Genomic DNA, 25,557 nt, shown 5'->3' with positions numbered 1-25,557 from the left:
TGGTCCGCAGTTGTTTTTGGGTTATCTGGTTCCAGCAATAAGATATACTGCAGAATTACCTTTGGGTAAGATACGAAATGTAAGGAAACAGCTCAAAATCTGAAGGTCCAGTTAAGAAACCTGTGAATCCAGTTGGTAAAATCGAAGCTGGTTGAAAAGACCATAATTCAGTGAAAGACAAAAGTAAATTGACTCATATGGACTTGGGCAACAGTGTTATATCCAGGGCAGGAATACCACCAGCCTATGGAGCAGTCAAATCGATCTGGGAGCTGAGGAAGCTGTCAAGAAGCCATGAGTAATGCAACTTTTTCCACCCTAAAATTGGTGACTAATAAACTGAATGCAATGAGAACTGTTGTGCTACAAAATCGAATGGCTCCTTACTTCACCCTAGCGGCAAGAGGTGGTACACGAAAAAGAATGCTGTGCTTTTATCCCTGAGGATCGTCACGAGACAAATAATCACCTAGAGGTAATTCAGCAAGTATCAGCAATGACTAAACCAGGCCCAAACCCACTGACGGACTTTTTCCAGAATCTGTTTGGGGGGGTGGGGTTCCATCCTATTGAACATTTTAATTGCTATTTGTGTGGGTATACTCCTAATAGGAGCATGTGTTTACTGTGGAATTCCCTGCATGAAAAAATTAATCAAAAAATTTGTTGATATATCTGTTACTAAAACTTTTTACCAAAGTGTTGAAATTAAAAGATTGATTTCAGATGATGCTTTTTCTGAAATATAAAACAAATGACTAGCTTAGCTGAAAGTCCTTAGAAAGGAAAAGGCTAAGAAATAAAATGATATTGTTTATGTTTCTAATAGAATGAAATGCATTAACAGGAGGGAGAATGTTAGAAAAATATGTACTCAGACATATTTAAACTGTTAGAAAAATGTGTGCTTAGGCATAAATAAATGTACTCAAACCTATATGAAGAGCAAAGGTTGAAAATAGTATAATATGTAATGCATTTAATTCTGTTTTACTAGAATGATAGTAGAAATGAACTTGCATATTATTGCTTGAAGCTTAGCTGCAGTGTGATTAAAAACTTTGACCCTGACAGTAGCCAGCTCGGCTGGCACATGTCTTTCAGTAAATATTATTTGCAAAGTTAGAAAGTAATGAATCTGTCTGTATGTGTATCTTTTTCCTGCTTCCACCGAGGAGGATGGCCTTGTGAACACTACCGGAGATAAAGTCCAGCTGGTGAACAGAGAGACAAAGAAATGTATTAAAAAGACATTCATCCATTGTATTCGAACTAATCTAAGAGCCTTGAATTAGCTACATCTTCATAAAGACATTGTGACTGACCAGGTGCTTTGCAAGGCTGTAATATTCTCATGGGAAAAAACTTTTCAAAAAGCATTACCTCAGCATTTTCTTATGAATTGTAGTGATGTAAAGACCCTGTCACTGACCATGTCAGTGAGGTGGGCAAAAGCTGATTGTAAACACTATAAAATGGAGGGTATTTCCTGAATAAAGTTAGTCAAAATTCTGTACATGTTTGTGTATGGTTTTTTGCCTCCTAATGATCATTAGAATAAGAATGCATATTTGTTTTGATACTTGAGCATCCTGCATTACTGTCTGTCATTTTGAAAAACCTAATGATTTTTACAGTCGGATTTTAACAATTTATTTAACACTTGTCAGGTAAAACCCTGCACTGATGAAAGCTAGTGGTATTTAGCATCTACCTGTGAAAATACATACACAAGGGCTTTTCTGCAGATCCTGGTACTTGCTGGAGGTCATAAAAACAATAAAACACTTCCAAGACAATGCAGAAAGCTCCATAGTTCTAGACATTGTGTCTGTTACTGCACTGAAACTGAAAGATAACATCTTTTTATGGCCTGGCCATAAAATAATTTAATGTCAGCTATTTTTCTGAAGTTAACCTCCTGTGTTCCAGTTTCCATTGTTAAAGTATATACATTTAAACAGTTACAATAGTGTATGTACATGTCTGTTCTTTTCTAGTAGGATACACTGTGGTTAAATTTTTAAGCTCAGTACTTTACAAACCCTTTTCAACACACACTTCTGTACCGGCAGTATGATATACACATAACATACAGTTCTAATACAGCTGTAACACAAGGATCTTACACAAATAATTTTGATGTTCACCAATGACATATAATTATTTACAAAATTCCAGCTGGCTGGGCTGGCAGTATCTCCTTTCATCACAAAGGAATTAAATAATGGTGGGGTTAAATGAGAAGGGCAAATGTAAGGAAACATACACTAGGTAGGGAAAGTATGCTGATGAAAGGGGGCACAGACATACATGATAAGAATGAATAAAGAGTAAGAGGGCATGTAAATATGGCAGTGTCCTCAAAATAGGTTATGTCAACATGGCAGAAGTCAGTAGCATAGCATTAAGCAAATATGTAGATAGCATAGTACATACTGCTGTTTACACCTCCTGAGCAAGTACATTATGATATAAGCACACATTATAGCATATATGTGACAGTCACACAAGGTTACATGTTAATGGAGGTGAATGGTTGTGATATAAACATCGCTGACTTGCTCACTGGAGAGGAAATCTAGCAAGGATAGTACATAAATTAGGGATATGTGGATGTTATGAAGATCTTCAAAATGACTTGCTTGAAAATGACTGACATGTCACCATAACTCTTAACCAATCAGGGACACATAACAACAGACTCCTGGACAAATGTACATAGAAACAGCCACAATCATGGACACTTTTACAATATTACCACCATTAATGTGTGGCACTGACAGAATATATAAGTGTAACTCATTGTACATGTTCTTCATGAAGAGACATCTACAACTGTAATGATTGTCAGCTTTCTACAAGTGGATGATGTTAGGATGGGCTGTATGAAACTGTTGTGGAGTCATGTACCAGTGTAAAAGTATTTTGTGAATAATACTTGAGCGAGGGAATCGGGACCTGGAATCAAGTGTTTCTGATTATGCATGCACACACAAGCTGTCTATCATGTGATGTGATCCCCAATCTAACTAGTTATGCAAGCTAGAGAACAGAGTACTTAATGCTAGAACTACAGCACAAGGTTGATTTTAACAGCATCAGAGTGCACTTTACAGAAGATGATATCATCAGTGTCTGTTGAGAGAATTATATCAGGAGAGCTGTAGGAAATTGCTGTAGAGTCATGTTCTGGAGGAAAAGTAATTTCTGAAAGATTCTTGAGTGAAGGTAGCAGGATCTGGAGTCAATCTCATTTGATTACACATACACACACACACACACATACACACACACACATATATATATATATATATATATATATATATATATATATATATATATATATACACACAAGTTGACTGTTATGCAATTCGATCCCCTAACTAAGCTAGTTACACAAGCTGTAACACCACATAACTCACCAACCATAGCAGATAATGCCGATTATTGTCACAGTGCTCTTTTATTTATAGGACATGATCATATCATAGTGGTAACACATCATATACTGTTATGAGTGTGCGAAGCAAGGCAGTTGGATTGGATTGGATTTTCTGATTGCAAAAAATAAAAATACATTTAAATACATAACCTAGTGTGAAGTGAATGAAGCTGTCATAGCCTACAGAACTGAGCCATACATGTACTTGTTTCTCAGTACAGGCACACACATGCCCGCCCCCAACCTACACACACACACACACACACACACACACACACACACACACACACACACACACACACACACACACACTTTGGAAACAACAGTACTGCAAGGGTGAAGGTATATGACTTCATATTCAAATGAAGTGATATACAAATTAATAGAATTTTCTAACAATATCACTGTGATATGATCATGAAAAAACAATGTCCAGTATCATCATAAACCCATACCAAATGTGAGAATGCAGTTATGATTTGTATTTCTGTAATTTGCTTGACAATGACACAAGTTCTGATATATAATTTTCAAGTGCATTGTTGCAGGGCACACATGAATATCAGAAAGCATGCATTTAGTCAAACACATACTTTTGTGTTTATGAATGCCTTTCCATGCCATGGAAGATAATAGCCCAGTAACCAGAGTAAGCCATGCTGAAGCACATCAGCGAGAAATTGATTTGCACAGGTGATGGCAAAGTGTTAGCGCATGCATGATTCACATTTCACGAATTCAACTTGGACTTGAGAAGTAGTTTGCAAGATATGTTATAGGAGAAATTGCTAGCAGCTATTATGATGGTTATGTTGTAATCTATCTTTGAAATGGGGCCAAAGTTTTTTTACATAAATAACTATCACCATTGCCTTACCTGTTTGCATAACATTAAGTGCACAGCAAACGAGGTTTTCTTCTTAAGGAAAGAAATTGTAATATTTCATTTGGTTCACCTTCCCTTGCATTAACAGTCATCAGTGATGTGCAGCCATGAGCACTCTGGGCAGTACTAGGCTTGGAAAACAGATTTGCTGCTTAGCTTTATTTGTGCCACAGTGTGTAAAGCAGTGAGCTAGTTACTGCATAGGTGAGCCAAGGTTCAAATCCAGATCATTCACTTTTTTTTAAAAAGCAAGCGGTGTCAGGATGGCATTAGATAAGTAAATATGATCAGGACTTCAATTGTAACTATCAATGACTACATTAAAGTATGTGTCTTTTCCAAATGTTATCAGTAATGCCTACCTCAATACAGTTGTACAAGTAGTAGCTGTTTTGCAGGCCTTGCTACAAATCACAAGTTAATTGTGTGTACAGCTTTCTAGAAATTATCAGGGGTTGTACATTTTTTTAAATGATTATCATGACAAGCAGATATGCTAAGTATTTGTGTATGGCCAGTTATTCTGAAAACTATGTGCAGTATGCTTCACAGTAAGGACAGTTTTCACATCACATTAGATGAACAGTTCATCCATCATCACCTGAACATGACAGAAAGAATCCTATGGCAGATTTTTAAACCGTGCACACTACAGGAGCACTGATAAGCTATTGAATCAAGTCAACATGTTTGCATTATGTAGAAACCATGAGATGAACTGTACATCTATTAGATTAATGGATACACATGTAAGGATGGGTGGGAGTAAAGGGATGAATACAGGGAGAGATGAACATGCACATAACAATGTTTGATGTGATGGAGCATTCATGGACATGTTTTTGGCATGTTCTCATTATAAACCTGCCATGTACTGTTGCATGAAGTCACTGATACAAAGGGAAAAGAAGGGTTAGGAGAGAGACAACAGGCTTATGAGAAGCAAAACAAGGTTGGATAAATATCTCATAGTTGTGGGCATAGATGTCACTTCAAATACTCATTTTTGAACAGTATTCAATATATCTCCATGATAACTCATAACTGTGGCAAATGTTAAGATGTGGTGACTAAATATAACCTACACATATCATCACACTAAGAAATTATGTGAGATGCATCTGGAATCGAGCCCTTAATGCTTTGAGAAAAATAAAAAAAAATGTCCACATAGGAAGTTTATTTTGTTATATTCAGCAATCTAAAGACTGTCAGAGTAACTGTTTCAAAGTGCATCCTTCACTCAGCTTTAACTCTATATCCCTGTAGCACAGTGAGCTTAATCAGTATTTAATGGAGATAACTAAACTAATGCAGCTGATTGCAAAAACTCACCATGTTTTGCCATAGGACATATAGAGCCATTCACCGCTGCTCAGCATTGGAATGTAATGCCAAACTCCATGCAAATGCAGAGGACAAAATATGAAGAGTTTCTTTATGGGAATTTCTGGCAGTGTGTGGTGTGTGATATTATTTTTTGACCAGATTAAAGGTGTAAAAATGGGATTGATAGGAATATGGTGAAATGGGTGAAGTAAGCAGAGAGAAGAACAAAGGGAAGCAATAATGGAATTTGCAGCAAGGAATAAGGAAAGAACCACAGCTACCTTCTTCAACACCGTAATATCAACATGTAGAGAAAATTGGATGGATTTGGACTATCAACACAACACAGATGGGTGGTAGCAAAGCAATAATGCTGTATATCCAATTGGACCAAATCAAGTGTGTTGAGAAGACACATATGCAAAGTTGAGCGCTATGTATGGGACTTTTTTGTGGGAAAGGTGCCCTTTTTGGGGGGGTTGGGGCTCAAGAACAGAGAGATGTTGGTGAAGGAACATAGAAATGTGAGGGTCAGGTAGTCTGGTTAGATGAGGAAGCAGGTATAGACAAATATGACAAACCAACAGACAAATGGATGGTGATGGGCACAAAAGGTTGTGGGAAACCATGATTGGGATAGGTAGGGACATGTAAGGCACATGCTTGTCAAGGTAGGAAACAGTGAGAATCTAGCCTCACCCTCAGAACTGTCATCACTGTCTCCTTTCTCAGTTCCCTGTGAGATTTCTTGACATGGATGTCTCTTTTCTATTTTAATGTGCAAACTCCCCAGGTGACTAATGCAAGGACCACTGCTAGTTTCTGTGACATCACACACCATGCCTGGCTGCGCTCAGGTCTCTCGGCAACAAGTACCATTATGACTCTGTCATAGCTCAGGCTCGAGTGAACGACATGAGGTGTACCTCACTGGACTATATGAATACAGACATGACTGAGGTCTCTGAGTATGAGTCCCAAGCAGGTATGTCTCTAACCTTGAGCAACATATTACCCTCACCTAGAATGTTGCCACAGTATAAACAAAAAATAATAAATTTCAATAATTGGCTTAGTTTTTGGTGTCATTCAAAGGGATCCTATTTCTGTCAGCCTGGGTTGACATGGTTGACAAACCTCGCTGCTTTGCCAGAGAAGGTTTGCACCTGGCACCACTAGGCTTTTCACTACTGGGAAAGACTCTTGTCTCCCCCATAGTGCCATTTTTAGGCAAAGTCTCGAAAACAAAATTGCTGATGTGAAAATTGCCAGCTATAACAAAATAAGCTTAACCCAAAAACTGCACAATCTGGATGCACTCCTATTGCTGGAGGATGTAGATGTCTGTGCAATCACAGAACCCTTGTTCAAGATCTGAGAGAGTAGTCTGGCCTTGCAAGGCTACAATGCCTTCTACACCTTAAGGCCGCAAAATGAACATGTGATAATCAAAGGAGGCAGTGTTTCTATCAATATTAGAAATACATTCACCTCCTGACTAGTTAGACTGGACAACTCCATGGAGTTACTACAAGTTCAGATTACTGTGGATAAGACCCCCATTCAAGTCATAACTAGCTATACATCACCCTCCATGGATCATGATGCACACTAGACCTACTTGACCAAACTGGAGTCAATCCAAATATTGCCAAACACTCTGGTCATGGGGGATTTTGATTATCCCACCATCAACTGGGAAACCTACTCTAATCCTAACTCACTAGCACAAAAGTTCCTTGACTTTGTTAACTCAAATGTCCTGGAACAAATTGCTCAAATGCTAACAAGAGGAACAAACATACAAGATCTGGTCCTCACTAAAATGACAGATGCACCACCGCAACTGTTGGACCTTCAGTAGTTAAATCTAACCACAAATCAGTCATCTTCAAACTGATTGTAACACCAAAACTCACAAAAGGCAAAATCAGACATAAAAAGCTTCACCAAAGCAAACTATACCCTCTTAGGTAAAGATATAAATGCATTCCAAGCCCCACCCCCAGCTGGAAGTGGCCACTACACCAAAGTTTACACTAAAGCTCTGTACAATCACTTGCATAAGTGCATAGACTCAGCTATTCCAGAGAGAAAATTAAAGCTACAGCCCCAAGTAAACAAAAGTCACCCTGGTGGACATTCAGCATCAACAAACTTTACAACAGATGCAAAAAGTTGCTGTCTAAGAAAACTAAGGCGAGGCCCCAACAATGGAAAAGCACCTTCCTCAACTTCAACAGGCAAATAAGACAACATGTCATATCCTCTAAGGGTGACTTTGAGAAAAACCTACCAATCACAGCCAAGAATAACCATAAGGCCTTTTACAGCCATTTATGTAGCCAAAAAGGTAGGAACCAAGCATGTGCTGAACTAGCAACTAACGGTATCACACACACTGATCCCACAGGGATAACAAATCTGCTAATGGACAGCTTTGGCAAACATTTTATTCCATTATCACCTTCAAGCTTATCACAAACCTTGCCACCAACTTCCCCTCCATGCTGCATATCCAAAGAATGGATCATTAAAGCCTTGTCTAAGATTAAAAACACAGCCTTTATCGGACCAAACAGCATCGCAGGCTGTCGTCTAAATAAACTAAAACATGAACTAGTATGACCATTAAGTACCCTATTCAGTCACAGCCTAACCACAGACTTTCTTCTTGTGGAACAGAGAACAGCAACAGTTTTTCCCTCCACAAAGGTGGTTTAGCAACAGACCCACGGAATTATAGATCCATAAGTCTGACCAGCTTCACCTGTAAAACCATGGAACTTATCATCATGGATCTCATAAATAAAGACATAAGCAAAATCCAAACCCTGGATCCGACCCAATTTGGCTTCATCAAGGGCAGATCATACCTGTTAAACCTGGTGGATTTTTTCAAAAATGTGACCAGAGCCATTCATGAGGGCAAATCTGTGTACACAGCATACCTTAACTTGGCAAATGTCTTTGATATGATCATACACTCAGGCATTACTGATAAACTTAGCAAACAGAATGTAAACCCTTTTTTTGTAAGATGGGTTGCCAACTGGCGGCTGACAAACCTGTCACACATTGTCAAAGTGGGTGATTCCACATCAGCCAGGAAACCTGTCACAAGTGGGGTGGCACAACGCTCAGTGCTGGACAGCCTGCTGTTTGGTATATACTTCTCTGAAGTTCAGGTGAAAACTAAGGGTCTGTAACTGACCAAATATGTGGCACCTGCAAACTGGGTGCAATTACTGAATTCCCAAATGATGTCAGTATACTTCAGGAGGTTTTTTCACAGACCAATGACTGGTGTCTTAGTCACGGTCACAAACTGAATGTAAAGAAATGCATCATCATTCCCTTTGGTAAAAACAATGTCCCCTTACTACGAAGTGGTAAGAGATCTGTGATCACAAGTAGACTGCGACCTTAGCTTTGACCACTATGTGTATACTGTAGTAAGGAAGACTTTCTATGTAGCACACCTGATTAGCAAAGGCATCACCTCTAAAACAAATGAGGTTATAACCCCTCTATACTCATCACTAATCAGGCCCATAATTGAGTATAACGTCCTATTCAGCATGTGCCATACAAAACACCTGCAGCAATTGGAGAGACCTCAGAGCTTTCTAGTTAAGAAGATCAAGGGACTCCAGCACGTGCCTTACAGACTGATTAAAGTCCCAGTCACTATACTTAGTATTGTATCGACTTTTTAGGGGAAGACTTATGCCTGGCTTGCACAGCAATCTCTGAACCAAACCTAATGAATTTGCTGCATATCCGTAAATCAAATGGGACTAGAGCTACCTGTTCCAGGGACCTAAATATAGCCTGCGACTTGAATAGGACATGTTGTAGGGACAGATTTGTCTCCCAGAAACTGCAGCATCTTTGAAATATGCTGCCAATTCATGTGAATCAGAGCACCTGTATGACACTGTTCAAAAGGAACCTGAATGAGTGGATGGGGCACCGTAAATTCTTATTGGGGATAGTGTCCGCAATCCTCCTGGACATGGGGAGTCATTACTGAATACAGCCCTGGGTATTGACTAGAGTATCTATGGTATTACATTGGGATAAAATGGCTATGATTGAAATGACCTCTGGGTCGATAGCCCAGTAATCTCCTATGATCCTATAATCCCATAGTTTTGCTTTCTCAGTTCCATTCAGTTCCATTCAGCACATCAGTCAACAAGTGCCCTCACAAGTACTCGTTGCTGTAGTGGTTATGGTTTTATAGGCTCTGGTCACTAGCCCAGCACACAACCCTCACTGGAGGGTGTGCCCCACAGTCGCACATACACTCACACCTAGGGCCAATTTAGAGTGTCCAGTCCACCTATTGCATGTCTTTGGAATGTGGGAGGAAACCAAAGCACCCAGAGGAAACACACATGAACACAGGGTAGACATACAAACTCCACACAGAAGGCACCCCAGCTGATAATAAAACCAGAAAACCTCTTATTGTGAGGCAACATTGCTAACCACTGCACCACTGTGCTGCAATTAAAATTTAAAAATGATATTTGGTGAATGTGAAGGTTCATAGATTAGTACTAGGCTAACTACCCTCATGGGCCATTTTGAGAATCAAACCCTGCACCTTGTGTTTGTAAGGTAAACACCTTAACCATTATGTCATCTTCCCTCCCTTTGTTTATTTGTGGGAGCTGAACCCACATAGTTTGAATATAGTATTATACTTGCTTAATATGATTACCAACAGCTACAGAAGAAAGCATGCATGCTTGCTGTTACTGTTAAGATCTGCATGTTTAATTTGCTACAGATTTAAAGAATCCCAGTATAGTTAATACAGGTCATGTTCATTTGTGCTGCATGCATACAGCTTGCCTCTGTGAGTCTCTCCAGTCTCTTAGTATATGCCTTCCTGTTTGCTGAGATTTTCTGCTCAGCTTTAAAATAAAGAAGGAGAGAAAAAGAGACATGAAAATACTATGCCTGCCAACCTTGTCTATCTGCACTATTCCATATCATTTTTAGTTGCTTTATCTGTATATTTACACAGCTGTGGAATGTCAGCAGTTCTAAACTCATTCAGCCACTGATTGAGTCATGCCTGCTTGCGCTGTTTCAGGTCACTCTAATGGTGCCTGCACTTCTCACCAGTGTGTGGTATGCCAGAGGCTCTGGAGACAGCCTTGGCTAGACTGTTCCAAGACTCAGCATTAAACTGGGACCTGGTATAGTCTGCTGTATCACTTCAGAAAGATTGCAACAAATATCTTTGAGTCCTCAACACCCCACATCTGTGCCCTGAATTTGGCACCATACTTCCCATCTCCTGCCATGTCTGCAAAGGTCCTCCAACAACAGTACATATGTTTTCCCAACAATTTGTGGTATTGCATTTTATGACCAGTTTTCAAACCTGCCTAATAATGCCATCTGCATTTGCACAAAATTAAGTGAAGAGAAACATTAGCAAACAAAGAAGGGACTTTATGATCCGGTAAGGATATTTTGACACTTGGAATTAATTTATGGCATGTGTGTTGCTATACCTGCTCAGACTTTGGCCAATGGTCAAGACTGAAATGCTAAATGACTTAACTTTTAAGCAGTGATTTTGCAGGTATAAATGGGGATGACCTGACATGTATTTTTGGGGACTTGCACACTGTTAAAAGAAATTTGTACAATATGGGATTCAAACCTATGTAAAAAAGAGAATTCATGCAGTCCACATAGGTGATTTTTTTCTCACTGCCACAGAAGAAGTGTTTGGGAATCAAGACCATCACCGATATGTAGTTTAAAGAGAGTTTGGTGCCATACGTCCATTAAGACTGGATGTGTCTGACATTGCAAGGTCCTAGGTTATGCATTCTCATTTCTCCTTGCTTAATTTCTCCAAGTCTTTTGGATTTCTAATACCATTGTGAGAATGGACCCATTCCTAAGTCAAAGTATGACTAAAGTTCATGAAATTAATATTGTTTTAATCTTTGATGTTAGACAAAAGTGCTCTTGGCAGAACCTGCAATGTTCCTAGAATTGATCCCTTCTGCGATTCATACAGAGTCACATGTATCGGTAACATATCTAAATATGAGTGTAACTTCTTCTTTATGAAACCCTTTGCTAATACTACTACTGGAACTCTCTGGGTATCCTTCTTCAACATTGCCCACATTTCTGCTTGCAAGTCCTGCTATTTCATGACTTTGTGTTTCTCTGTACGTAAGACACTGCAATCACTGGATGCAGCAATTTCAATGATCAATGCTGCTTTTGTCTTCTTTTTCAAGTACTGTATTTGGATTGCTCACACCTATTTTTGAACTGCTGACAATGGGTGATCCCACGTGATATAAATTTTTTATAATGTTTTGTGGCTCATGTTTCCAATGTTTTCCAGCTACTTCAATATAATAATGTTTGCACAATCCTCAATGCCACATTATTATGCCTTTCAGTATACAGGCCTTCTACTATTAATGTATCACACCTAAGGAAAAAGCTGTGAGACTGTTTCCAGTTCTGGTTTACAATACCTGCATTTGTCTGTTTCTCTGACATGTTCAATGGACTTTGTAAACCAATGTGTTTGTAGTTCACTATCTTGAGTCACCAATATTAACCTTTCATCTTTTGGTTTAAATTCACATCTCCTCAACCATTCCTGCATTAGATCCTGATAGGCATGCAGTTGCCCCAGGAGTTTACTGTAGTTGCAACAATATTTATGCATTTTCCAAATGTCTTGCCTTCTCATCCGATCCTTTACCTTATAGTCTTTCTTTTGTTTTTTGGCACACTCAGTTGCTGCCTGACTTTTATTTACCTCTAGTTTGATTTCCATTCCTACTTGATGCCAACATGCTTCTGTTAAACTAAGCAAGGAAGTCATTTTAGACTTGTTCTCCTCATGTTTTAAAACTCAGATCTTGTGAGGTCAACAGATATGTATGCAGTTCTACAATTGCAGATCTGTACATGTCATGAATTTTGAGAAGGACCATACCTCCTACATAACGGGGAATATATAATCTTGGTATGCACTGATTTTTAGACATTTGATAAGCATGAAGCGTATTTCTTGTTTTCCTGTCCAACTGATCCAATGCCTTTTGGGGCCAGCCAATCACCCCAAAACTGTAAATTAGAACAGGAAGAACAAATTGGTTGATAGCCTGGACTTTGTTCCTAGATGTCAGTATTTAATTTTAGTCTCCTAAAATATTCCCTACTAAGTTTCATTTGCATTTGTTCATTTTTTATTGATGATCTTTCATCAGTTCCTAAATATTTATACACTCCCTCCTGCTCAAGTTATTTTATATCACATTCCTGTCCCAGACTGATATTTTCTTGGTACTGCAGCTTTCCCGCTTTAAAAGTTGCTTTTACACATTTATCGAGACCAAATGACATTCTTAAACCATCTGAGAAAGTTTTGACCACCTACAGTTATGCTTTCAGTTCCTCATCTGATGAACTATAGAGTTTTAAATCATCCACAAAAAAAAAAGATGAGAAGTCTTTGCACTTTGTCATTTTCTGGGAACTAAATTGTAGCCATGACTGAATCTGTTAAGTAGACAGTCTAATGGTTTAAGGGCAAGACAAAAGAGCAGCGGTGACAAAGAGTCACACTGAAATCCCCTTTGAATTTTTACCCCTGGGATAATGATTTGTACTTTATCATGGCTTAGCTACAAAGTGGTTTGCCACTTTTTCTTGGTCACTGTAATGTAATCTATCAATGTAGAGTGTATCGTATGCATTTGTAATCACTGTTTTATCCATGAATGCAGGATGCTGTCAAATGCTTTTTCGCAGTCTATCTATGCCATTCTTAGATTCTTCCTCTTTTTACAATTCTCCATTATGACTTTACTTAACAAATGATCATTATTTCCATTAGACTTTTTGTTATTACCCTTAAGTTCTATTGTCATGATTGAGTTTTCTTCTAAATGACTATCAACCCTGTAGGCATTAGTTCTAGGTTATAGTTTATACATTGTCAGAAATGTTATCGGTATATAATTTTTAGGATATCTTGCAAGTTCACCCTTAAGGAGAAGCATAATGTTTCCTGTTGTTAGCCAGGCCAGTGTCTGTTCAGGTCATGCATGTAAATAGTTCTTACTCATGGCTAAATCTTCAAGTAACGATGTTCATACAGGTTTATGTTTAGCTACCAAAAAGAAATATCAGTGAACCACTAAATACAGATTTTAAAACATTGAAACCTACCATTACCAAATGTGTATAATTTTGAAAAATCATTCATCAAATGGACATAGTTGGCCAACATTGTGAACACAACCAAGCAAGGTGAGGCAGCTTTGCCCCCCACACCCACCTAATTATATACCAACTCTGAGATCACACTACAGTGGGGAAAGGGGAAAATTTAAAAGGTTTCCTTCACTTACTTTATGCATCATGTTACGTCATGGTTCTTGGCCAACTATGGCCATTCAATGAATGATTTTACAAAGTTATATGGGTTCAGTAATGTTATATTTTGCTGTTTTACATTTGATATTTAGCAGTTTGTGGATATTTCCTTTCAGTAGTCAAACATAGAACAGTTAATACTTGCAGCCAGAAGTTAGATATTGCATCTGGGCTTAGGGTTTTCCATTTAAGAGCTTTTTTTAATTTTGTTTCAAATTCTGTTGCAGTAATTTCACCCCATTTGATATCCTGTACATTTCAATTTCTTATTTTTTCTTCTACTGCTTCTCTCCGTTCAGCATCTTTGTTATGTTCCACATGATCTTCATAGATATTTCTCCAAAATATATGTAGTTTTTTGTTTTTTTTGGGCATTTCTATGCTTTTTGCCTTCTTTTCCAGTCCTCTATAAAACTTTTTTGAGTGATCAATAAATTGCTATTTTGTAATTATTTTGTAATTGTCCTTTATATTTATCTGCATGTCTTCTAAGATTTTCTGCCTGTGCTGACAATCTTTAGTTTATTATTTGCAATAGTGCATGATAGATCCTGGTCTGTTCTGATACTGTGCATTACTTTTATCATGTCTCTCTTTCAGAGTATTTTTGCTGATCTGTTCCATCTTCAGTACATTTCTAACAATGGCACTTCTTGTTTTAATTGTTTTATACTTTTCTCTAGTCAATACGTCCTTAATGGCATTTGATTTCTCTCCTCCGTTTCCCTTACTACCCTTTCTTATTGTGGTAAGACTTCATCTGTTATTAATTAGCTGCACAGTAATGTATCCTAGTTACTTGATCTTACTTTTTGTATTGTGAAATTTTGTATATCTGGATGTATTTGCCTGTGTTTCTCTTTGAATATGTTTGGAGCTGTTTTTTTTTACTGATTAATTTGTCTTTCTCCTTTTAATATATATTGCACCATATCAGATCTCTCTTTCTTTCCCATGTCCATATTTCTTTTTTATACCTTTCAGCAATCTCTAGATTTTGTTCTTTATATTTTCACACTTCCTCAGTCACTTCTTTTTCTAAACAGCACAATGTTTCTTGGTCTGTATAATGCTTTTCATGAATCTGTTTTATTAATGAACATGCATTTGCATTTGAAGCGTTTGACAGTATTTTTTAGTGCAAGTATTTTTATTTCCTCTAATTTATCTCTTAATCTTTTTGTATATCTTCTCTCTGCAATCTCTGGGCTTCTTGCATAACAGTAACAATGCATAATTTCTTTATTATCCTCAGTAGTCCACTCTGCCACCTTTATGGCTCTTGTTTGGCCTGTCAATTTTTTGTGTTTTGTGGTTAGCATTGTCGCCTCATTGCAAGAGTTTGATTCTTGGCTGGAGTGCCTTCTGTGTGGAGTCTGCATGTCATCCCCAAGGTCGAGTGATGTTAAAGACATGCAGGTAGGTGCAAGCGTGAATAGGCATGCCTTTGTTGAAGGTTGGATGTCAGGCTGGCAACTCAGCACCGTAAAGTCTACTGCCAATCATGAGCGGACCCAGGTTCCACTGTGATGAACCCTAACCGGGAAAAGCTGAAAGACTACTTACTTCTACTATGGGGAGACATCCTCCTCCTGAGCCTGGTGGAACCCCATTGTAGGAACTTTTTTGTGTCTTGAGAATTGTACACTGTCATTTTTTTTTTCTTTCAGTCCTGGTACCAGTGTGTTTACAAAGACTGAACACTTTTTTTTTTATCCTAGGACTTGTGCACTCATTTGTCTTTCCTGTTTATTAACCTACTTCTGTCTGTGATATATGCTATATAAAATATAGTCTATATATCAGTGTCATCTAGGTAAGATTTTGTGAAAATAAGGTTCCCCCTCATGAAAGTGCTCACAGAGATTTATGATTTGTGGTGTGTACCTCATATTACATTCTCCTCCATAGTTATACCTTTGTTATTAGAGGGTTTAAAATGATTGTCAGTAAACTATTACATCCATCACATATATGCAACTGCACTTTTTTACATAATTATCATTGTCATGAAAAACAGTTGCCCACATAATATAAATGATACCTACAAAAGCATGTCTATGCTCAATTAACCTGCTATACATAGCTATAGGTATGTAGTATTACCTTTATAATACATTTTTGTGAAAAATTACAGTAGGACAGCTTAACTAAAAAGTGGATTGTGCTGGATTAGAACCCTGGCTTACTTGTGTTCTGGCCAAGAACTCATTGTCTTTTCACCTGGTTCTGCAGGGAAAATTCGGCAGCATGTGCATTTTTCTCACTCGGTACTTGTCCAGAGTGCTGATGACTGCACCTCACCACTGACCCTGTTTGTGTGAAGGAAGGCAAACCAAATTAAAACTTGCATTTTTTTCTTAACTAGTGAACTCTATTTGCATTTAGGTAGGTAATGCTTAAATGTGAAAGGCAATAGAGAAAATATATTGCCCATTCCTCAGTAAAACATGTTCTGTGGTTCTCCATCCCTGCTTTACCTATCTTCTCTCTTATTTAGCTCAAAGTATTTACTCTTTGTGATACATAGACAGTTGGATAACAGGTGTAATTTCTGCAGTCATTACCATCCATGTTGCTGATCACTGCAAAATACTGCTAAACATGTTTGTGCTTAATAAGGCAACTGAAATAAAATTTTCAATTTTTGAGGTAGTTGGTCAAATTTGTGCTATGCCACGTGCCACACAAATGGTAAAGCCAAAGAAAAGATAAAAAAGTGAAACAAAGGTTAAACAATTAGACAGCTGTAGATTTAAACCATCAGACTAGTGCACTTACAAAGCACAGTTTGGGTGGATTATCTGTCTTCATCACATATATAGCTTTGTAACACCAATCAAATCATGTGCATACAAGCAATTCACACTTCACAACCAGTATTAACAGTTCATACAGTTGGCCATTCTTTTTTGGTTGTACATGTGTGGCTAACATATTTAGTGGAATGAGGGATCACACAAACATTTATGAATATGTTTGCAGAAATGCTCTGTCTTCTCTTTGTATTCTGGTCATTCTCTGTTTTAATAATGAACATGCAATCTATAGTGCATTTTCTATCGTTTTGCTTTCAAGATGTGATAAAAATACATAACAGTGAACAACAGTGTTCATCAAAGGCAGGAATCTTGTGCTATCATGGACAAAAAATTATGCTTGTGTGGTGTTTTGCTTTAATTAAAATTGCACTGAAGTTAGTTGTACAGTTTGTAAGAGAATCCTCACTGACACACCCACTGCAGGGAATGGTGTCTGAATTGCTGTTGTGTTTTCCTTCACTCACTCTAATCATTCACAGTTGCAAGCCATTAGCACCTAACAAAGGTGTAGAGGCTATACTATGTTTACATTTGCTACACAAAGTCAAAAGTTTTGTATTCAGCAATTCTAACAAGTTCACATCTTATTTGCCTGTTCACAGTGCTTGTAGGGCTGAATCTGCACTTTAAAAGGTGACAGGGTAGCTAGTGAACTTGAAGGTGAGGAGACTTGTTTATTCGGACAAAACAGAAGACTGGCATTTCTTTGAATATGATTTCTCTGCAGACAAACCCTTATTTTGCTAAGGTATGTTTCTATCATTCAAGGACATTTTAGATTTTTTTAAATTTAAAAAATGTATTTATATATCCAGCAGAAAATGGAACTTTTGTCGGTATGCACGTCTTATACTTCACTGTTGCCATATGCAGTTTTGGCAGGCGTTTACATTTATGAGATAGGTTATATTTTCAGCATGACTATGTCCTTAACATTTGCTTTTACAAATGCATATGGTATTGGAGAGAAATGTAATGTATATGTCTCTGACACTGGTGTCATGCTTCTCAGATGGCCCAGGACAACCTCGACAGGATTGTTGTACACATTGAAAATTGACTGGTATTCATAAATTGATTTCTTTACTGTTTAGCAATGATAATTGTCCTCTAGTAATCAATGACATAACTCATTTGTCTTTCCTGTTTATTAACCTACTTCTGTCTGTGATATATGCTATATAAAATATAGTCTATATATCAGTGTCATCTAGGTAAGATTTTGTGAAAATAAGGTCCCCCTCATGAAAGTGCTCACAGGGATTTATTATTTGTGGTACGTACCTCATATTACATTCTCTTCCATAGTTATACCTTTGTTATTAGAGGGTTTTAAATGATTGTCAGTAAACTATTACATCCATCACATATATGCAAATGCACTTTTTTTACATAATCATCATTGTCATGAAAAACAGTTGCCCACATAATATAAATGATACCTACAAAAGCATGTCTATGCTCAATTAACCTGCTATACATAGCTATAGGTATGTAGTATTACCTTTATAATACATTTTTGTAAAAAATTATAGTAGGACAGCCTAACTAAAAAGTGGATTGTGCTGGATTAGAACCATGGCTTACTTGTGTTCTGGCCAAGAACTCATTGTCTTTTCGCCTGGTACTGCAGGGAAAACTAGGCAGCATGTGCATTTTTCTCACTCGGTACTTGTCCAGAGTGCTGATGACTGCACCTCACCACTGAGCCTGTTTGTGTGAAGGAAGGCAAACCAAACTAAAACTTACATTTTTTTTCTTAACTAGTGAACCCTATTTGCATTTAGGTAGGTAATGCTCAAATGTGAAAGGCAATAGAGAAAATATATTGCCCATTCCTCAGTAAAACATCTTCTGTGGTTCTCCATCCCTGCTTTACCTATCTTCTCTCTTATTTAGCTCAAAGTATTTACTCTTTGTGATACATAGACAGTTGGATAACAGGTGTAATTTCTGCAGTCATTACCATCCATGTTGCTGATCACTGCAAAATACTGCTAAACATGTTTGTGCTTAATAAGGCAACTGAAATAGAATTTTCAATTTTTGAGGCAGTTGGTCAAATTTGTGCTATGCCATGTGCCACACAAATGGTAAAGCCAAAGAAAAGATAAAAAAGTGAATCAAAGGTTAAACAATTAGACAGCTGTAGATTTAAACCATCAGACTAGTGCACTTACAAAGCACAGTTTGGGTGGATTATCTGTCTTCATCACATATATAGCTTTGTAACACCAATCAAATCATGTGCATACAAGCAATTCACACTTCACAACCAGTATTAACAGTTCATACAGTTGGCCATTCTTTTTTGGTTGTACATGTGTGGCTAACATATTTAGTGGAATGAAGGATCACACAAACATTTATGAATATGTTTGCAGAAATGCTCTGTCTTCTCTTTGTATTCTGGTCATTCTCTGTTTTAATAATGAATATGCAATCTATAGTGCATTTTCTATCGTTTTGCTTTCAAGATGTGATAAAAAATGAACAACAGTTTTCATCAAAGGCAGGAATCTTGTGCTATCATAGACAAAAATTATGCTTGTGTGGTGTTTTGCTTTAATTAAAATTGCACTGAAGTTAGTTGTACAGTTTATAAGAGTATCCTCACTGACACACCCACTGCAGGGAATGGTGTCTGAATTGCTGTTGTGTTTTCCTTCACTCACACTAATCATTCACAGTTGCAAGCCATTAGCACCTAACAAAGGTGTAGAGGCTATACTATGTTTACATTTGCTACACAAAGTCAAAAGTTTTGTATTCAGCAATTCTAACAAGTTCACATCTTATTTGCCTGTTCACAGTGCTTGTAGGGCTGAATCTGCACTTTAAAAGGTGACAGGGTAGCTAGTGAACTTGAAGGTGAGGAGACTTGTTTATTCGGACAAAACAGAAGACTGGCATTTCTTTGAATATGATTTCTCTGCAGACAAACCCTTATTTTGCTAAGGTATGTTTCTATCATTCAAGGACATTTTAGATTTTTTTAAATTTAAAAAATGTATTTATATATCCAGCAGAAAATGGAACTTTTGTCGGTATGCACGTCTTATACTTCACTGTTGCCATATGCAGTTTTGGCAGGCGTTTACATTTATGAGATAGGTTATATTTTCAGCATGACTATGTCCTTAACATTTGCTTTTACAAATGCATATGGTATTGGAGAGAAATGTAATGTATATGTCTCTGACACTGGTGTCATGCTTCTCAGATGGCCCAGGACAACCTCGACAGGATTGTTGTACACATTGAAAATTGACTGGTATTCATAAATTGATTTCTTTACTGTTTAGCAATGATAATTGTCCTCTAGTAATCAATGACATAACTTTTCCATCTTCACTATATGAATGTTGACAGAATTGATGCTTCTATAGACCCTTACATTTTATTGAGTATGACTCGCTGTGGCGACCTCTAATGGGAACACCTGAAAGAAAAAGAAGAAGGGGTGCAATGAGAGGTGTGTTTTGAATGCTCTTCTGCTTTAAATGTGTACACAGCCTGATAATAAAAGTAGGTGATTTCACTTCTAGCAAAAGGCCAGTTACCAGTCTGTGCTGGGCCCCTTACTTTTCAAAATGTATTGCTCAGAAATCCAGGAAAACTTGGATCGCCTATGGCTGACCAAGTTCACTGACAATTGCAAACTGAGAGCAATCATTGAGTTCCCCAGTGATGTAATATACTGCAGACAGGGTTAATGCAGACAAATGATTGGTGCCAAAGCCATGGATTAAAGTTAAATGCAAAAAATGCATTATTATTCCCTTTGGGAAAGCTGACATCCCTGCTAATTATATTATAGCCAAGAACCCTCTAAGAATAGACCCAATGGTACATGATCTGGGTACTCAGGTGGATTGCAATCTGAACTTTGACCACTACGTATCCACAGTAGTAAGGAAATTCTTCTATGTGGTACATCTTATAAGTAAAGGCATTGCATCCAGATCTAAGGATATTATAACTGCATTATACCCAGCCCTCATCAGACCAATAACTGAGTGCAGTCCTCCCTTTTGCATGTACTTCACCAGACAACTGTAACAATTGGACAGACCACAGAATTTTCTCACCAAGAAATTACAGGGTACACAAAACAAGTCTTACACAGCAAGACTGAAGGTCCTGTCACTGTATTCTGTCTCCTACAGGTTGCTAAGGTGTGACCTGTGCCTGACTTACAGGGCAGTCTCTGACCAGGCCCTGATAGAAATGTTACACTTTCATATATCAAACTGCAGGATGTTCACTCACTCCAAGGACCTTAACCTAGCCTCTGACATGAACAGCTCATGCTAGAGAGATAAGTGCATCATCCAGAGACAGCCACTTCAATCAAACAAGCTTCCAATTCATGTGAAATAGAGCCACTCTCCAACTTTTTTCAAATGCTACCTAGATAAATGGATGGGTGACCACAGATTTTCTCCTGGGGTGGTGCCCATGTCATTCCTGGACAGAGGAAGTCGGTATTATCTACCATGGACCCTTACCTCTGCAATCTTCTCTCACCTAACCACTGACAATTGGGACAACTCAGGATAAATATGGCTAGGCTTATAGGGCCTTTAAGGCCATTAGTCTAGTAACCTCCTATGAGCCTACATGCGTGCAGTCTATCAAACCCAAGTCTTCAGGAAAGTTTGCTATGGGATAGTAATCAAGCATAGTTTTAGCTCTGTCTTCAGGGGTACAAATGAAAAAAATATATATATATATATATATATATATATATATATATATATATATATACATATTATATATATATATGGGTTCTCTTTGGAATCTCAAAATACTGAAATGTCGAATTTCAGTATCTCGAGACCAAATTGTCAAATCTGCAGTTACATGAAACTGCAGAATATTGAACCCGGAAATATCGAACCCATGGTACTGATGGCGCTTTAGGTAAGTGTTATGTTTTTAATGGTTTGGGGGAAGGTTTGTGTGTTTGTGAGTGTGTTGGGGAGTTTTAGGTGTGGGTTAGTGTAGGTAGGTAGGTAAGAGTGTGAGTGCGTCAGTTTTGAGAGTTGTGGTGTTTGTATGTATGTGATGGGTGTTTGTGCAAGGGGGTGTAGAATTTGTGGTGGCGGGATTTCTGTCTTTTGGTGTTTAGTGCAACCTCACAGTTATCATATATAAGTAGTGGGGGTGTGGGGCACAGCCCCCCGCATGTGAGGTGCAGAGGGACTTCCCCTGCTTATAGAAAGGGTAGGTGTGTGTGTTTGTTTTGTTGTGTCCGTGTGTGTATGTTGTTTTGCTTTGTTATAGTGTTGGGATGTAGGTGTATCTGTGTTTGTATGTGTGGTGTATTGTTTTGTTTATTTTCATGGTTTTGAATTTCGCAGTTGTGGTTTTCAGGTTTGTAAGTTTTCGGCTTTATAGTCTCGAGATACTGAAATTTGATATTTCGGTGTTTTGAGATTAATAAAGTGAATCCATTTTACATATATATATATATATATATATATATATATATATATATATATATATATATATATATATATATATGTTCATTGGCATGCTGTAGCATGGCATTCAGGAATTGGTGTAGGGTCCTAGATGCTGATGCCTGTGACACCTCCAGCATGTCCCTTGTAGGTCTCCAAAAGGTTTCTGTACCTAATATTTTAGGTGTTACACATACCTTGGTCTCCATGGGTATTGGTTCCCCTCAGTTTGAAATTACTCTCAGGTGAGGATGACAGAGGTTGCAGGGTTCCTGGAGTATGTGTCTATCAATCCTGTAGAACATTACTATTTCCACATCATACAGGCCATGAAAAATTAAATTGGCTCTAAATACCCTTCTCCTCCTTTCCTGAGGTGTATCAGCAACAGCAAAGACTTGAGCCTGCTGCACATACATATAGACAAACTGCAGCACCCCCTAACATTCTTTCCCTTCAGTGTAGTTTCCATGGCTGTATTTCAATAGGCTTTGGAATACAAGGCAAAAGGCTGCATTAAGTGTACACGGCTGCTTTATAGCTTGTTGAATAGCCCCACCATCTTTGATTGTTTGATTAGCATACTATTCATCGGCTTATGCAGTAATTAGCATGGCATGATGTTTACTGTGTTTGCATGGCTCTACACATTGTGTAGATCCATTTATTAAATACAAATTGGCACACTATCATGGGCGAGTCATGTAGGTTTTATTGAATCTTGCCCATAATCCAGCAAACATTGCAAAAATTGTCCCAAAAGCCTAACATCAATATTTGATAAGTTCTTTGTGCCATTAAGAGATTTGGTAAACCATTCCATCCCTGTATTGCTATCCATAACTGTAAACAAATTTTGGACATCACATGTAACTGTTAATGAATCTGGATCATAGACCATTTTACAAATCACTTTTAAAAAGTGCCAAAAGTCTTTCATCACATAAGAACTGTCCTCAAAAACTATTTTGAACTTAAGGTCAATATACTTGGATAAAGGTTAAGTCTTTGAGTCAGCCACTGTGACAATACATCAAAATGGTGGATTAAATTTGTCCTTATATGCATTTGGAATCCCAAAAATAGCTGGAGTAGTAGGTGTCTTGAATTTCACATCACAAAGTATCTTGGAATCAAAACTTATTGTAATGCAAGGACTTCCAGAGCCCATTTAATAACTGCTTAAGCTGTGCTGATCTCATTCTTGGTCATTATCTGATAAAAATCAGTATCTGCCAATGGAGAATCCAGACTACACATTTAATCAATCTGATCCATTAATATGACCCCACCCCCTTTGTCTGACGTTATTATACTATTAGTTTTGTTATTTGCAAGCTCCTGTAAAGCATTTTTTTCTTTTTCTTGTCAAGTTGAAAAACTTTTCTCTGTCATGTTAGTACGATAAGCATGTAATTCTGATTTACATACTTTTTTCAAATAAACTCAAGATAGGATGTAAAAGGGGGTTTATAGTACTTTTTTGGATAAATCCACCCTGTTTGTACCTGTATTGTTTCATAGGTTCATAAGTTCATAGGTTCATACTAGGCTATCTGCCCTATGGCATTTATAAGCCTAGCCAGAATGTGTTTGGCTTTCGCTACCCATTTTAAATTAATTTTGCTATGCCCTTTTTCGAGGTTAGTATACTGTGCCTCTGTCTAACAGTGACACGGAAGTTATACCCGGGGTAAACCTACGATCTCCCATCCACTCATCAAGATTCCTCTTGAAGAGAGTCAATGAGGGACTCTGACAAACCTGGACTGGGATTTTATTCCAGAGTGAAGGGAGCCTCTGGGTTATGAATCTGTCCCTCCAGCATGTCCTATTTATTTCAGTGCTGAGGTTCAAGTCTCTCGGCAGCTCGATGGGATTTGGATTTTCTGAGGTGCAGCATGTCCATTAATTCCGGGTCGGACATGGCTTTATACGTCAGGCACAGATCGCCTCTGAACAGACGGTATGCCACTGAGTAGAGCTGGAGTTTCTTTAACCGGGTAGCATATGGCATCTGTTTGAGCCCTTTGATCCTCTTGGTGAGGTACTTTTGGGGTCTTTCCAGTTGCTGCAGGTGTCTGCTAAGGTACATCACAAAAGGGGCATTGTACTCAATTATGGGCCTGATGAGGGATGAGTAAAGAGGCACAATGACCTCCCCTGATCTAGATGTGAATCCCTTCATGATTAGGTGGGCTATATAAAATGTTTTTCTAACCACTTTGGCCACGTGGTTGTCAGATGAGAGATTGCTATCAACTTGGGTCCCCAGGTCCGTAATTACTTCTTCTGTACTTAATGGATTACCACCTATGTGGTAATTTGTGGGCACTTTGTTTTTGACAAAGGGGATGACTATACACTTTTTGGCATCTAGCTTGAGGCCATGGCTTTGGCACCAGTTGTCTGTTTCTATGAGGCCCTTTTGGAGGATGCTTGTGTTGGCTGGAGAGTCGATTATGGCACCCAGTTTGCAGTCATCTGCGAACTTGGTCAGCCACAGTCCTTCCATGTTGGCCTGTACCTCCGAGAAATATATATCAAACAAGAGAGGTCCCAGGACTGAGCCTTGTGGGACACCACTTGTAACTGGTTTGGAGTCTGACATGGCTCCAGCAATTCTAAACATGTGGGTTCTGTCCTTGAGCCAGTTTGCAATCCATCTAGTGACATAGGGGTTTATATTTAATCTGGTGAGCTTATCTATAATGCCCGAGTGGGGTATTGTATCGAAGGCTTTTGCGAGGTCCAGGTAGGCTGTGTGTACCACCTTCCCCTCGTCAATGGCCTTGGCGACTGTTTCAAAGAAATCAACCAGGTTTAAGAGGCAGGATCTGCCCTTAACAAAGCTGAACTGGGTAGGATCCAGTGTCTGTAGGTCCCCCCAATATCTTTATTTATGAGGTCCATGATAATCCTTTCCATAGCTTTGCAGACCAAGCTAGTCAGGCTTATGGGGCGATAGTTTCCAGGATCCGTTGAGGCACCACCTTTATGGAGAGGGACCACTGTTGCTGTACGCCACTCTTTGGGCACATATCCTGTAGTATGGCTGAGATTGAACAGTAGTTTTATGTTTGGGTTTAGCTCTTCTTGGAGTTCATGTAGGACGCAGCCTGGGACACCGTCTGGTCCCATTGATGCTGTGTTTTTTGCTTT

The sequence above is a fragment of the Protopterus annectens genome, chromosome 5.part1, assembly GCF_019279795.1.
Source record: "Protopterus annectens isolate FY-2018-M chromosome 5.part1, PAN1.0, whole genome shotgun sequence".
Classification (NCBI taxonomy): Eukaryota; Metazoa; Chordata; order Ceratodontiformes; family Protopteridae; genus Protopterus; species Protopterus annectens.
Note: the sequence above shows the minus strand (reverse complement) of the source record.